General features: G+C 37.9%; 1 protein-coding gene and 1 pseudogene across 2 annotated transcripts in view; one reads left to right on the top strand and one right to left on the bottom strand.

The window, feature by feature from the left end:
* The window catches only part of MACROD2 (mono-ADP ribosylhydrolase 2), a 2391823-nt gene that overhangs the window by 494181 nt on the left and 1884032 nt on the right, over positions 1–13610 (top strand). The window lies entirely within an intron of this gene.
* On the bottom strand, positions 12124–12352 carry LOC130030921 (uncharacterized; annotated as a pseudogene).

A 13610-nucleotide genomic window follows, 5' to 3' on the forward strand; every position in this document is an offset into this window, starting at 1 on the left:
TGGAAAATTGTAAACATGTACAATGTATAGATAGAATAATTCAATGAAGGTCCAGGAGATGACACAGTGGTTACGGCATATGACTAGCATATGTGTAAACAGGATTTGATTACCTGCCATATAGTTTCTCAGATATTGCAAGAAATGACACAGGACTCCTGATCACTGTTTGGGATAGTGAATAACATACCCCCCTGAATAGAAATAATAGTATAATGAATTTAGTGTTCTTTTCTTACAGCTTCAACTTTGAAGTCAAAGTCATTTTAATTTAATTTACACCTTTGTGCACTCAAACACAAGTAGTGTAGTGTTTTGATGCAAATTTAAGTGCCACACCATTCTATATGCCTTATAATATACATCTCTAAAAAGACAAAGAATACAGTTTTTCTGTTTTTAAAATTGTAATTCCAATAGCCCTATAATTTTTAGTATATTTGCTTGGACTAGGTTGTAAATAAGATTCAGACACTGCATAGGAGCCAGAAATACAGCACATGGTTAAGGCATTCGCCTTGCACTTGGCCAACCCTGATTAGATTCCCAGCACTGCATTTAGTCCCTCAAGCATAACTTAGAAGCACAGAGCCAGGAGTAAGCCCTGAGCACCACTGGGTATGATGGAAAAAAAGATTTATGTACTGGTTGGTTGATGATTTTTTTTTCAGTTAGGAGAAACATTCAGCGGCTAAATTAGTAAATATATTTTTGCGGGAGGAAGAGCTTGCCACATAGTACTCAGGGGCCTAATGTCTTACTCTGCTATGCTCAACCAACCAGGCCCAAAATGGTTCAATTCTATGGCAGGAACATGCAGAGCTTCTAGCGCCTTTCAGAGCTTGTGATATGAAAGCCTTGTTGGTAGTGATTGACAGCCACGAGGGCTCTATGTGGTGGTGCTAGGGACCATGCAGTTTGGGGGAATCACATCAGATTCCCATAGGTGCGAGGCATGTACCACTGGCCCCTGTACTCTTTCTCTCTGGCCTCATTTTGCATATTTTAAAATAAAATTTTATTGATTTGACATCAGTTTACAATTCTGCATTTTAGAAATTTAGCTACATGTTTAAATATGTGTGTTACCCTCACCTAGTCACCAAAGTTGCAATGTCTTCACACTGCCCAAATTATTACTAACGTACATTCCTCCAAATTTTCTATTTTGCTTTGGTAACTGACCATACTTTTAACAGTCAAGAGTTATTTAAGTTGTGATTTGTTGTTAATTTTGTTATTTATATTCCACGTATGAATAAAACCATCTGGTATTGTTTTTTACCTTTCTACTTGCTTAACTGCTTCAAGATTTGCCCCTTTTGTTTGTTTAAATTTTCTTTTTGACATACTTGAGATTAGACCCTACCTCACACATGTGAAGCATGTGCTTGAACACTGAACCACAGCTCTGTCCTGCAATCTAAAAGGCACAAATTCCTTTGTAATAATTGAATAATACTCAATTAAGCATATATATGTCACAGCTTCTTTAGTCCTTTATCAATGAGAATTTTATTTTTATTTCATGTTTTGACTATTGTGAATAATCATGCTGGTGACATAAATGAGTACATATCCTTGCAGATTTGTGTTTTTATATCCTGGGATAAATATGGGTAATATTACCAAATCAAGAAGTTTTTCCAATTTTAAGTTTTTAAAAATCTCCATATCATTCCAAAAGGAACCACACCAATTTATATTCCTAGCAATCGCGAACAAGAGTTCCATTGACTATGTTAGAAAAGACGAAGTCATGAAATTTACATACAAGAGGCACTACATGGAAAGTATCATGTTAAGCGAAATGAGTCAGAAAGAGAGGGATAGACATAGAAAGATTGCACTCATCTGGGGAACATAAAGTAACAAAATAGGGACTAACACCCAAGAATGGCCGAGATTAGTACCAGAAATTTTGCTCCATGGCTTGGAGGACAGCCACACATGCTATGGGAAAAGGCAGCTCAGATAGACAAAGGAGCACCAAATAAAGGGTGTTGGGAGGATCCTCCCAGGATGGGAGAAGCATGCTGAAAGTAGACTATAGACCAAACATGATTGCCACTCAATGCCTCTTTTGCAAACCACAACACCCAAAAGGAGAGAGAGAACAGAGGGGAATGCCCTGCCACAGAGGCAGGGTAGGATGGGGGGGATGGGAGTGGGAGGGATACTGGGATCCGTGGTGGTAGGAAATGGGCACTGGTGGACGGATGGGTATTTGATCATTGTATAATTGAAACCCAAGCACAAAATTTGTAAGTCTACAACTGTACCTCATGGTGTCTCACTAATAAAATTTTTTTTAAAAAGTTCCATTGTCTGAACACGAACATTGGTTTCTAATATTTTTCCAATAGACGAGCTACACAGGGATAAAATGATATCTCACCATGTTTTATTTTTTATTTTCCTAATGATAAGTGATGTTGAACACTTTTTCATGAGTGTATTAACCATCTGTATGCATTTTTGGAAATGTGTTTTTATTCCTTTTGCCCATTTTAAAATTGATCTCTTTGAGTTGGTTAATTGTTTTATGCTGCTGAAGAATGCACACTTTTGTTGTTTGTTATTGAGTTGTATGAGTTATTTATATATTGGATATCAGCCTCTTGATGGGTATATTATGTGAATATCTTCTCCCAGTGATTAGGCTCTTATTATATTTGCTCTAGTTGTTAAAAGATTCTTAATTTGATGAAGATTAATGGGTACCTTGAATATTACATACCCTCATGCAGCCATTTAAAAAAATGACTTGATAATTTAGTTTTCTGTGTCTTGTATATCATTATGCACCTAAAATATTTGCTTCTCCACTGTCTGTGGTTATTTTGTCTTATTCTTGGAAATTAACAGCTTTTAGCTCTTCTGTTAGGCACTTTGTTCCCTTCTATCTTTTTATGTTTTAGTACATAGTTTGGTATGCCCATATCCTTCTGTTTTTTCTTTTGATATAATCTTATGTTTTCAGAGAGCTTCTTCATTTTCCCTAAATTTTGTTTTTCTTCTATTTAAGTCATTGATAAAATTTTGTATCTAATTTTATTTATTTATTGCTTATCCATATCTGTCCTTTCTTCTTTATGATTTCCGTGGATGCTTTAATTTCATTTGTTGTGTTTTTAATATTCAGCATCTCTGTTGGGAATATTATTTTTGCACTTTTAGTTTATTTAGTAAAGAAATAAAGAGATGACTGCCTTTACATTTTTATCATTTTATCATTTAATTCTGTATTAGTATGCATTTTATATAATTTATGATTTTCTTTATAATAATTAGTGTAAATATAGGGCTGAAGCGATAGCACAGTGGGTAGGGCATTTGCCTTGCATGTAGCCTACCGGGGTTTGATTCCTCTGTCCCTCTTGGAGAGCCTGGCAAGCTACTGAGAATATCCCGCCCACTTAGCAGAGCCAGGCAAGCTCCTCGTAGCGTATTCGATATGCCAAATGCAGTAACAAATCTCACAATGAAGATGTTACTGGTGCCCACTCGAGCAAATAGATGAAAAATGGGACGACAGTGCTACAGTGTAAATACATGATTTACATTCTTGGATTATTAAGATAGATTCATGAGGTGTTTTCTTTCTCATTACTTTTAAAGTAAATTTAGCAGTTTGTGGCTTGACTCTATTTAAAGATTATTTATTTATTTATTTATTTATTTATTTTGTTTTGGGGGCACACCAGGCAGTGCTCAGGCCTTACTCCTGACTCCATACTCAGGAGATCATATAGGATGCTGGGTTATCTGTCTGTCTACAGCGACAGAAAAGATAAAACAAGTGGGTACCTGCTTTGAGCATAGCAAGCGGACTGCAGTTTGAACCTAGTGTACCACTTATATTCCCCTTTTTCCTGCTGGAGTAATTCCTGAGTGCAGAGCTGGGAATAAGTCCTGAGCACTGCAAGTAATTGCTGCCAAATCAAACCAAGTCAAACCAAAACCCAGCATAAATCTTATGTTGATAAACTGATTCAAATTGCATGGTACATATACATGTAGTTTCTTGTTTATTGCCTGGGGGGATGGTTATGCAGTATTCAGGATGCTGGGAGCACTTCCGGTGATACTGGGCAAGGCAGCCGGATCAGACAGCTTCATGGAGGTCACAAGGATGCAGAACTGCTGAGGCCCTTCTAAGTGCTCAGAGGACTCCAGAGCTATACCTGGTAGTGTTTGCGGTCAAGGTGGATGGGGCTGGAACTCAAGTGAAGGGGCATACAACCACACTGAGCATCTCCCAAGCTCTGATTTCATTTTCATTTGAACAGTCTGTTTTTCTCAGCAGAGAGAGCTATTCCTCCATGTTTTGTGTGCATGTTATTGTCTCTTAACATAAGGATTCTTTCTCCATCTGTGATTTCAATATGTATCTTTAAATCATAGTCTTACTTGATTTAATAGACCAGTTCACTGTTTTCTTTTTTAAAAATGTAGTTTAATAATTGATAAATATTATTTCACATTGCTTTTGTGTTTTTCTCTCATAGATACATTTTGAAAAAAATAATAAAGTTTAAGTAATTCTATGAGGAAATGTTAGAATAAGCAGATTGTGCTCTAAAATAGGACTAAGGATTATAACTTTTAAAAAATTTTAAATGTGAGAGGATTCTTTTCAAAAGTGGAAATGCCTTGGTAAAAAGTTTGAACTTTTATTAGCTCTTTCAGTGTGTTTGACTAGTTACATGGAATTTAAATGCTAAGAAGTACAGATTCATATCTAAAAAAAACAAATAATTTAGAGTTAGAAAGTACTTTACACAGCTGCCAGGTTATGTCTATATATCTATCTAATTATATAGTAGGTATAGTATAATGCTTATGTAGTTATCTACTTGTATTAAAGGTAACATATTTTCAAAGCTATACAAAAGTTTATTGAGAACCTTTTAAAAATGTGTCTCTTATCTTCAAGGAGACTCTGAATGTGATCTGTAAGAGCATGGTAGAAAATGAGAGTCCAAATAAATTACTACAGATCATACATCTTATGTTCTGGGATCTCCAGATTATATCCCTTCATTTTAGGGGAGTTATGGTTTTTGTTTTTTACTGTTGTACAGACAGAAATTCCAAGGGGCAACAATTTCTTTAAAAGTTACTTTTTATAATTTTGGCACTATTAAAAAATCGGTTCAACTTAGACATTATTAAGAATTCTGTTCCATTTTGGGGTTTGGAGAGATAGTACAGTAGGGTGTATTCCTTGCATATGTTCAAACTGTGTTCAATCCTAGCACTCTTAAGTTCCCTTGAGCCCCACCAGGAGTCATCCCTGAGCGTAGAGCCAGGAGTAAGTCCTCAGCACTGCTGGCTATATCCCCAGAACAAAACAAAATAATTCTGTTCCATTTTGTGTGTGTGTATGTGTGTGTGTGCATGTGTGTGTATGTTACCTTAATTTATTATCAAAGTTGAGTAATGTAGAAAGTAAAGGGCGATATGAATCTGGTCATTTCTCAATGTCCACAAACCTAAGGGGATATCAGATTCTTGACATAGTCACTGCAAACCCCTGATCAACTCAGAAAATCTTTTTTTTTTAATATGATCACTATTTCTATAGCTCAGTCTTTGATGAAAAGCCATTGATTGTTATTGCTGTTCTATGTTGCTGTTCTGTTGTTGTTCTATCTTCATGGGATAGAACAAATTCACCATTTTATGTTCTAATTTCCGCCTCTGATATAATGGTGGTACATTACTACTTTCACAGGGAGAAAAACTAATTACTCATTGTAGGGAGTCTTCAAAAACAAAGCGTTAGATAAATAGCCATTACTGTAGTTGTTATTATTATTATCATTATGGCAGAAAGCTGAAAGATGAAAGTTGATGGATAATTGCAATAGATGATGATGTTATATCCAAAGAAAGAGGAATAACCTGAACTGTTGGATAACTGAAATACAAATACCTGTGTGTGGTAAAGGTGAATTTATTTTGTGGGAAGATAGTATAGATAATTGTACTTTAATTAACCCCAAATAAGTCCATAGATTTTATACTTAAACATATAGAGATTATTCTAATAGTAGTTCTTTCATTTTATACAGAGATGGTTATAAGAACCCTTTCTTTCAAGCCCAGAGCCAGAAATCATTGTATCCTAGAGAATGAGTTAGTCCAGCTTCACACTTTATTACCAATCTGGGACAAAATAATCTAGACATATTTCTAAAATAGGACATTTGCTGAGGCTCTCTCCAGAAGCACAAAAAGGGGAATGAGAAGTTAGTGTTTTCTTGTTCAGACAATTACATGGTAATTGGGAGGAGCAAGGGATCCCCCAGAAAAGAATCAATATCCTACATAATGTATATTTCCAACAAGCAGTAAGTACCTAGTAAATACCTATAAGTAGAAGGAAGGAGAAGAAACCCTGCAGGAGATTTAGTATACTTTTGAAAGAATCAGAAAAGGCCTAGTATCCTTATATGGTCCCTGATTCTGGATCTTAAAGGTGGCAGCAGAATCCCAAGCAGAAGTCTGGAACCCAGCAGTCAAACAGTACATTTGACTAAAGTCTAAAAAGATGACTCATGTCAAGCTACACCTCAGAGAAGGTTGAAGCTGCTTAAATGTCTGAAGCTTTCCAGCTGGCTGTAGCAACAGGGTTTAAAGATCCCTTTGTGGGGGAGTGTGGATGGACTAAACATCAACTGTGTGGAATAAGCAAGAGCTCTGGGGAATGCACAATATTGGCACGTTCTCTGTAGATGATAAGCAAGAAATGATTTGACAGGAGCTTGTTGCTGAAATATTTTCTCCTCCTCAGCTACCAAGTTATTTTTGGAAAACAACACCAACCAATCCATTGCAACAGGTAGGGAGGTAAAAAGTCCTCTTCTAAACTATCACCCCACATCTACAATGTCTTGAAGGTTAAGCACAACTGAGGTCTCTGACTCAGAAATGCATTTATGATGACCGCACTTGCAGTGTCAGTGTTGCAATACATAGATCAAAAGTTATGAATAAAGTTTGAAATTTGTTTTCACCATAGTTGAGATCATCATAATTTACTAGCTGGCTTTTGTTAAACCACATTCCAAGCCCCTGCTCTATTCATCTGTTTCCTGCTCATCCTTTGAATCTCCACTCAGCACTTCTGCAACAGGACACTCTGTAACTTTAAGACCTACTTGCTATGTCTTCATCAAAGGAAGTGTATTTTCATAGGAATCTAACTCTCTTGCCTCTTAAACGAAGTTTCCTCAATGGCATTGGCTATGTCTGTTTTATTCATTTACTGTATTTTCAGAAAATTTTAGAGTGTCTGGCATGTAGGATTCACTTAACGACTATCTGTTGGACAGATGAATAAAGGAATGGTGATAATAACTAGACCTTTAGGGATACTGGCTCTGCTCCAGGCACAACATTGAGAATGGAAAAATATATGATCTCCTTTAATCCTACCACTAGCTCTAGGAGATGGATGCTTGTATTAGTTTCATTTCACAGATTAAAGATAGAAATAACAGAAATGTTGATATAAAAGTAGTACAGAACCAATATTTTACTCGAGGCTGATTCTAACCCCCATTTTCAACCAATGCATTGTGAATTTGAGAATTTAAGTTGTATCTGAAGTTAATTATTGGAAAAAAGGATGTAGCAATATCAGTCTGCAAGCATGTTTATTTAAATTTGGTGGTATATGTGTGCGTGCATGCATGTGTGTGTTGGGGGCGATCATGAAGAATTGCTATCAGAGTTAAGGCTCTTGCCTTTGCATGTGGTCAAACCTGTTTCATTCCCTGGCACCACATGTTCCCAGAGCACTCATATGAGTGACCTCAGCACAGAACCAGGTAGTTTTTAAAAATCTTTGAGTGGGGGCAACAATAGAGCAGGCAGGCCACTTGCTTTGCAGGCAGCACACTCAATTTCAATCTCCAGGAACACATATGGTTCTCCTACCCACTCTAGTAGTGAGCCCTGAGTCAGGGCCAGGAGTATGCTCTGACCACCACTGTGTTTGGCTCTCCCCTCAAGACAAAGAAACAAATAATTATCAAGTGTACCCCTCCCTCACAAATAAGTAAATAAATTTCTCTGGTGACAAATTTTAGTTTTCAAATTTCGATGCTGTATTTCTGTCTTGCTCTTATTCTCTTAAATATTTTTTTTTCCTTCTGAGATATATTCTCGTACTGGAAAAGTCAGTAATGCTTGAGAAGGACAGCTTATTCTTATCTTTTGTCTGAGCATTTTTTTTTTGTAAATTTGGGTAAACTCCCTTTTTGAAGGAGTTTGAAGGAGTTGAAGGGGTTACCTCTGGTGGTGTTCAGGAGACTTTGTGGTGCTGGGATTGAACTTGGAGCTCACATATGCAAAGCATGGGCTCCAGTGTTTGAGCTACTTCCCTGGTCTAAATTTTATTCATCATTATTATTTTTTTAAATGTAGGAGTACTGATATTTGTTCAGCCATTGATTAGGCTGACTGAATTGGGCATAAACACATTCACTTGATCACTTGATACCGTGTTACTCATCAATTTGCTCGAGCGGGCGCCAGTAACGTTTCCATTCATCCCTGTTGCATGCTAGCATAGCCCAATGGCATCTGCTCATTATAGCAATATGAAGAGCCTCAAACAAATCACTCGGGGTCTTGACGAAGAAGTCTGACCATCTTCTAGGTGGGCGTCCATGCAATCTTTTGACGTCCCATGGAATCCAGTCAGTAATGGCTCTAGTCCAGCAGTCATCTCTAATTCTCATTACGTGTCCAGCCCATCTGATTTTTGATGCCTTGGCAAATGAGACAGCATCCCTTATTCTTGAGTGTTGACAGAGATCGGAACTCCGGATTCTATCTCTCATTTGAGAGAAGCGCGATACTCCAAGCATAGCTCTTTCGATTCCTCTTTGAGAGACCCGCATAGCATTCTCATCCTGTTTTTGCAGGCCCCAGGTCTCTGAGGCATATGTAAATGCAGGAAGAACAGTGGAATCGAAGAGATGTGCTCGGAGCTGGAGGTTCTTTGTCCTCTTAGTTATTTCTTCAACGCTCTTGAAGGCATCCCAAGCCACTCTCTTCTACATTACATTTTTTTTAAAAAAGGTTTTTTAATTGGATATCCATTGATATCCATTACAAAGCTGTTCATAATTTGGTTTCAGTCATACAATGATCCAGAACCAATCCCTCCACCAGTGTACATTTCCCACCACCAATGTTCCCCGTTTCCCACTACGATCCCCCAACCCCCCAGCCCTACCCCCAGCTTCCCTCTATAGGAGACATTTTCCTTCTTGCTCTCTCTCTCCTTTTCCTTTTATGCCCTGTGTTTTGCAATATAGGTGCTAAGAAGTCAGGGCATAATGATATTTAAGCTGGAGTAGCTTTTCAATTGGGTGGCAACTTCGAGGTGTGGATGTCACTGCTGAAGCTTCCAGAAGTACAGGGAGGTAGAGGGGGGAGGTAGCACATCCCAACCCTGAAAAAGCCTGGAGACTTCTGTCGCAAAACCCACATACCAAAATTTTCAACAGATTATATCTTGGTGAGGTCTGCCCTGAGACGGTGTAGCCAGGCTGGGGGTATGGCAGTGATTTTGGATTGTGGAAGTAAGCAGCTACCGCAGACTCTGGTTGCATGGGCACAGGCCAACCTGCCCCCTTCTGATTTACCCCAGTCTGTTCAACCATGCGCAGGTCCGAGATTAATTGTGGCTTTTGAGCTCTTTTGAGATATATTTATGGGTCTCTGAAGCAATGTCAGTAGTAGAGCTTATAGGGTGGCACTGGAGTTGGCTTGTGGGGATGACTGCCAGTGCTTCCATGCATATTGGGAAATGGGGGAAGGTATCCCAGCCTAACTCCATAGATTTGAGTCACAAAACCCGCAGACCTGAATTTTCAACAGATTATATATTGGTGAGGTCCGTCCTAAGACAGTGGACGGTCAGGGTTATAGTGGTGATTTTGGATTGTGGAAACAAGTGGCTACTGGGGGCTCTGCTTGAGTGGGCCCCCAGGCCAACTCATCCCCTTCCAATTTACCCCAGTCTGTTCAGCTATATGCGTGTCCAAGATTAATTATAGCTTTGGATCATTTTTGAGATTTGTCTCTGGGTCTTTGAAATAAGGCCAGTAAACAAGCTTGTATAGCTGAGCCGGAGGTGGTTTGTGGGTGTGGCTCCCACATACCTAACTCTTGGCCATTTAGTTTCTTGTTAAACTTGTTCCCAAGTTGTTGGGGTCTGGTCAAAGGCACAGTAGCAATTTTGGGGTCAGGAAGCCTTGAAGGCACCTCTGGCTGCTGATGCACTTGCCCTGCAGGTACAAGTTGAACTGTTGGTGGAATTATACCCTCTTCTCTTTTATTTTTAACTCAAGGGTTGTTCTCTACAATCCGTCTTTATCAAATGGTATATTAAATATCAGGATTGTGAGGACTTTGTCATGTTCAGAGTCAGAGCAACAAAGCAAAATGAAGGTATTTTTGACCTTTCAGTTTTATTTCCTTCTACACATATTCTTATTACAGTGCATTTAAATACAGCTTTTTATTTGACATAGTATTATATTTACATATGTTTATATTAATAATGTTTTGTTTTAAGACATTGAGAAATACATAATATATCATGGGAAGTCTATAGTTCTTTTCTTTTGTTTTGTTTGTTTGAACATATCCTTGTAGAAATTTAGATCATTAATTACCAAATGAATTTTATATTGGTACAGATAGGGCATTTGCCTTGCATGCAGCTGATCCAGCTGACCCTGGTTCGATTCCTACACCCCACTCAGAGAGCCCAGCTAGCTACCAAGAGTAGCTTGCCTGCACTGCAAAGCCTGGCAAGCTCCCTGTGACATATTCGATATGCCAAACACAGTAACAAGAAGTCTCACAATGGAGATGTTACTGGGCCCACTTGAGCAAATTGATGAACAATGGGAGAAAAGTGCTACAGAACAGTGCTACAGTGCTACTTTTAATTGAATGAATTATGGTTTAATTCCTAAATTATGGTTTAATTCCTAAAAATATCGTATGGGTAATTTAGCTTTTAGTAATTTTACATTTAGCAAAGATGTGTCTCCACTATCCTTGTATAGCCAAGTGTTTTTAGTAGGGGTTTAAAATACATTTTTGGAAAAACAATAGTAATATCTCATTTCCTACAACTTTGAATATAGCAGGGTAGTTCATCTGGATAACATTCAAATAGGTACTCTTGAATTATACCCAGTATGTCTTAGTACATATCAAGTAATACTAGGTTTTGCCTGAAGAATCAAAGTATATTCTTGAGAGCTGAGTTGAGAGTATAGGAGAATGCTTCAATATTCCAAAATCCAAATAATGAAAAATCACTTTTTCCCTCTTTCCTTCTATTGTGGTTGTGGAATGGCTTGATCACAATGCTCGCTTAATACTTTTAGTTACAGTGCTCACTTAGATAACTCATTTTAGGTTGCAAAAATTTGGCCACTATGCAGCAAACAATACACCATTAGTTCTAGTGCTGTCACTGTCACTGTCACTGTCCTTCGGTTGTTCATCGATTTTCTCGAGCGGGCCCAGTAACGTCTCCATTGGAGACTTTATTGTTACTGTGTTTGGCATATCAGTACATCACGGGTAGCTTGCCAGGCTCTGCCATGCAGGCGAGATACTCTCGGTAGCTTGCTGGGCTCTCCGAGAGGGGCGGAGGAATTGAACTTGGGTCAGCCATGTTGGCTGCGTGCAAGGGAAACGCCCTACCTGCTGTGCTATCTAGTGCAGTGCATTCAAAATAGTAGTACTGTTGGAATTACACTCAACATGCTTCATTTTTTTGTTAGATGCTTGGTTATACCCAGCAGTACTCAAGATTTACTCCTGGATCAGTGCTTAGGGATCACTCCTGTCTGTATTCAGGGGATCTTAATACAGTACTAGGGATAGAACATGGATTAGCTAAGTATAGGACAAGTGCTTTCACCCATGATCTAACTATGTGACCCCAAAACTTAGCATGTTGATAGCTTTTCACCAAACTATTCCCAAGATCATTTTGATCAAATACTAAAGGTTGTCTCTAACTGTATTTTTCTTATATTCTCAAATCTGTTTGTACCAATAATTAATAGAGCACATGCTTAGAATATATAAGATTTTAGTACAGTTTCTTGTATCTCTGCCAAATTACACTGCCAGTGGTTACCTCAAGCCCCACAAACAATACCAGTCATGGCCCCTTTCATAAAGTACCTATATATGAATGTATGTATGCTTAAACTGTATGTTACCATCACACAATTAAGATCATATTAATGTAGGAGTGATACTACACTTGATCTTAGCCAAAAGGCCGAGAAGCGAAGCGATAGCACAGCAGTAGGGCGCTTGCCTTGCACGCAGCCAACATGGCTGACCTGAGTTCGATTCCTCCGCCCCTCTCAGAGAGCCCGGCAAGCTACTGAGAGTATCTCACCCACACGGCAGAGCCTGGCAAGCTCCCCGTGATGTATTTGATATGCCAAACACAGTAACAACAAAATCTCCAATGGAGACGTTACTGGGCCCGCTCGAGCAAATCGATGAACAACGGGAGGGCCTTTACTTACTTACTTACTTAATGTAGGAGTGATCCGTGAACACAGAGCCAGAAATGAGTCTTGAGCACCACCAGAGCTGGCCTCAGAAGCAAAAATAAAACAAAACCTGCATATGAGATTAAAATACTTTACAGCAAAGATTATATTTTTTGTAGAAATTGCATTAATATTGATTCAAGGATGGGTTGTGATGAATTAGAATTTGTATGGTAATACTAAGGTAATATCTTTGTTACCTAGATTAGCCAAGAGGAAACTTTATTTAAAAATAAGTAAAAAGTCAAAATAAAACTATAAATATTTTTAATTGGATGTGAAAAAGCTAATACCAGGGAAACCAGGAAGCAAACAATACAAATAGGCAAGTTGTGTATAAAAACTCAGTCATATCAACAGCTCCTCTAAATGTGAATTCTAAATAAATTAAAAGCAGAAGTGGTCAGATTACATAAAGGCAGCAATGTATACATATGTTATATTTATTTACAAGAGGCAGGTGTTACATACAAAGACAGAAATATATGAAAAGGATTGAGAAAGATATACCATGGAAACACTAATCATGAGAGAATTAGAGTTGTTCTATTAATATCAGACAAAATAGTCATTAAGGCAAGACGGATTACTAGAGACAGAGGTATATTTATCATGATGAAAGGGTCAATACATCAGGAAAATATAACAACTATAAATGTATATACACATAACAAAGTATCATGATGCATAAAACAAAAACAATAATTATTGAAACTTTCCATGTACTACTCTCAATAATTGAACAAACAAAATCAGCAAGGACAAAGAAAATGAAACAATGTTATCAACTAACTGCACCTAACTGGCCTGTCTGATACATTCCACCCAGTGTCTGCAGAATACATATTATTTCAAGCAATGCAGAACGTTTCCTTAGACTAACCGAGGAAGAGAGAGCAAAAGTGACCAATATTAAGAATGAAAAATGGGGCCTCCCTAATAACTAAGAGGATTGAAAGAAAAAATATTAGAAAAAAATATTAGAAT

The sequence above is a fragment of the Sorex fumeus genome, unplaced genomic scaffold, assembly GCF_029834395.1.
Source record: "Sorex fumeus unplaced genomic scaffold, SorFum_2.1 ptg000044l, whole genome shotgun sequence".
Classification (NCBI taxonomy): Eukaryota; Metazoa; Chordata; class Mammalia; order Eulipotyphla; family Soricidae; genus Sorex; species Sorex fumeus.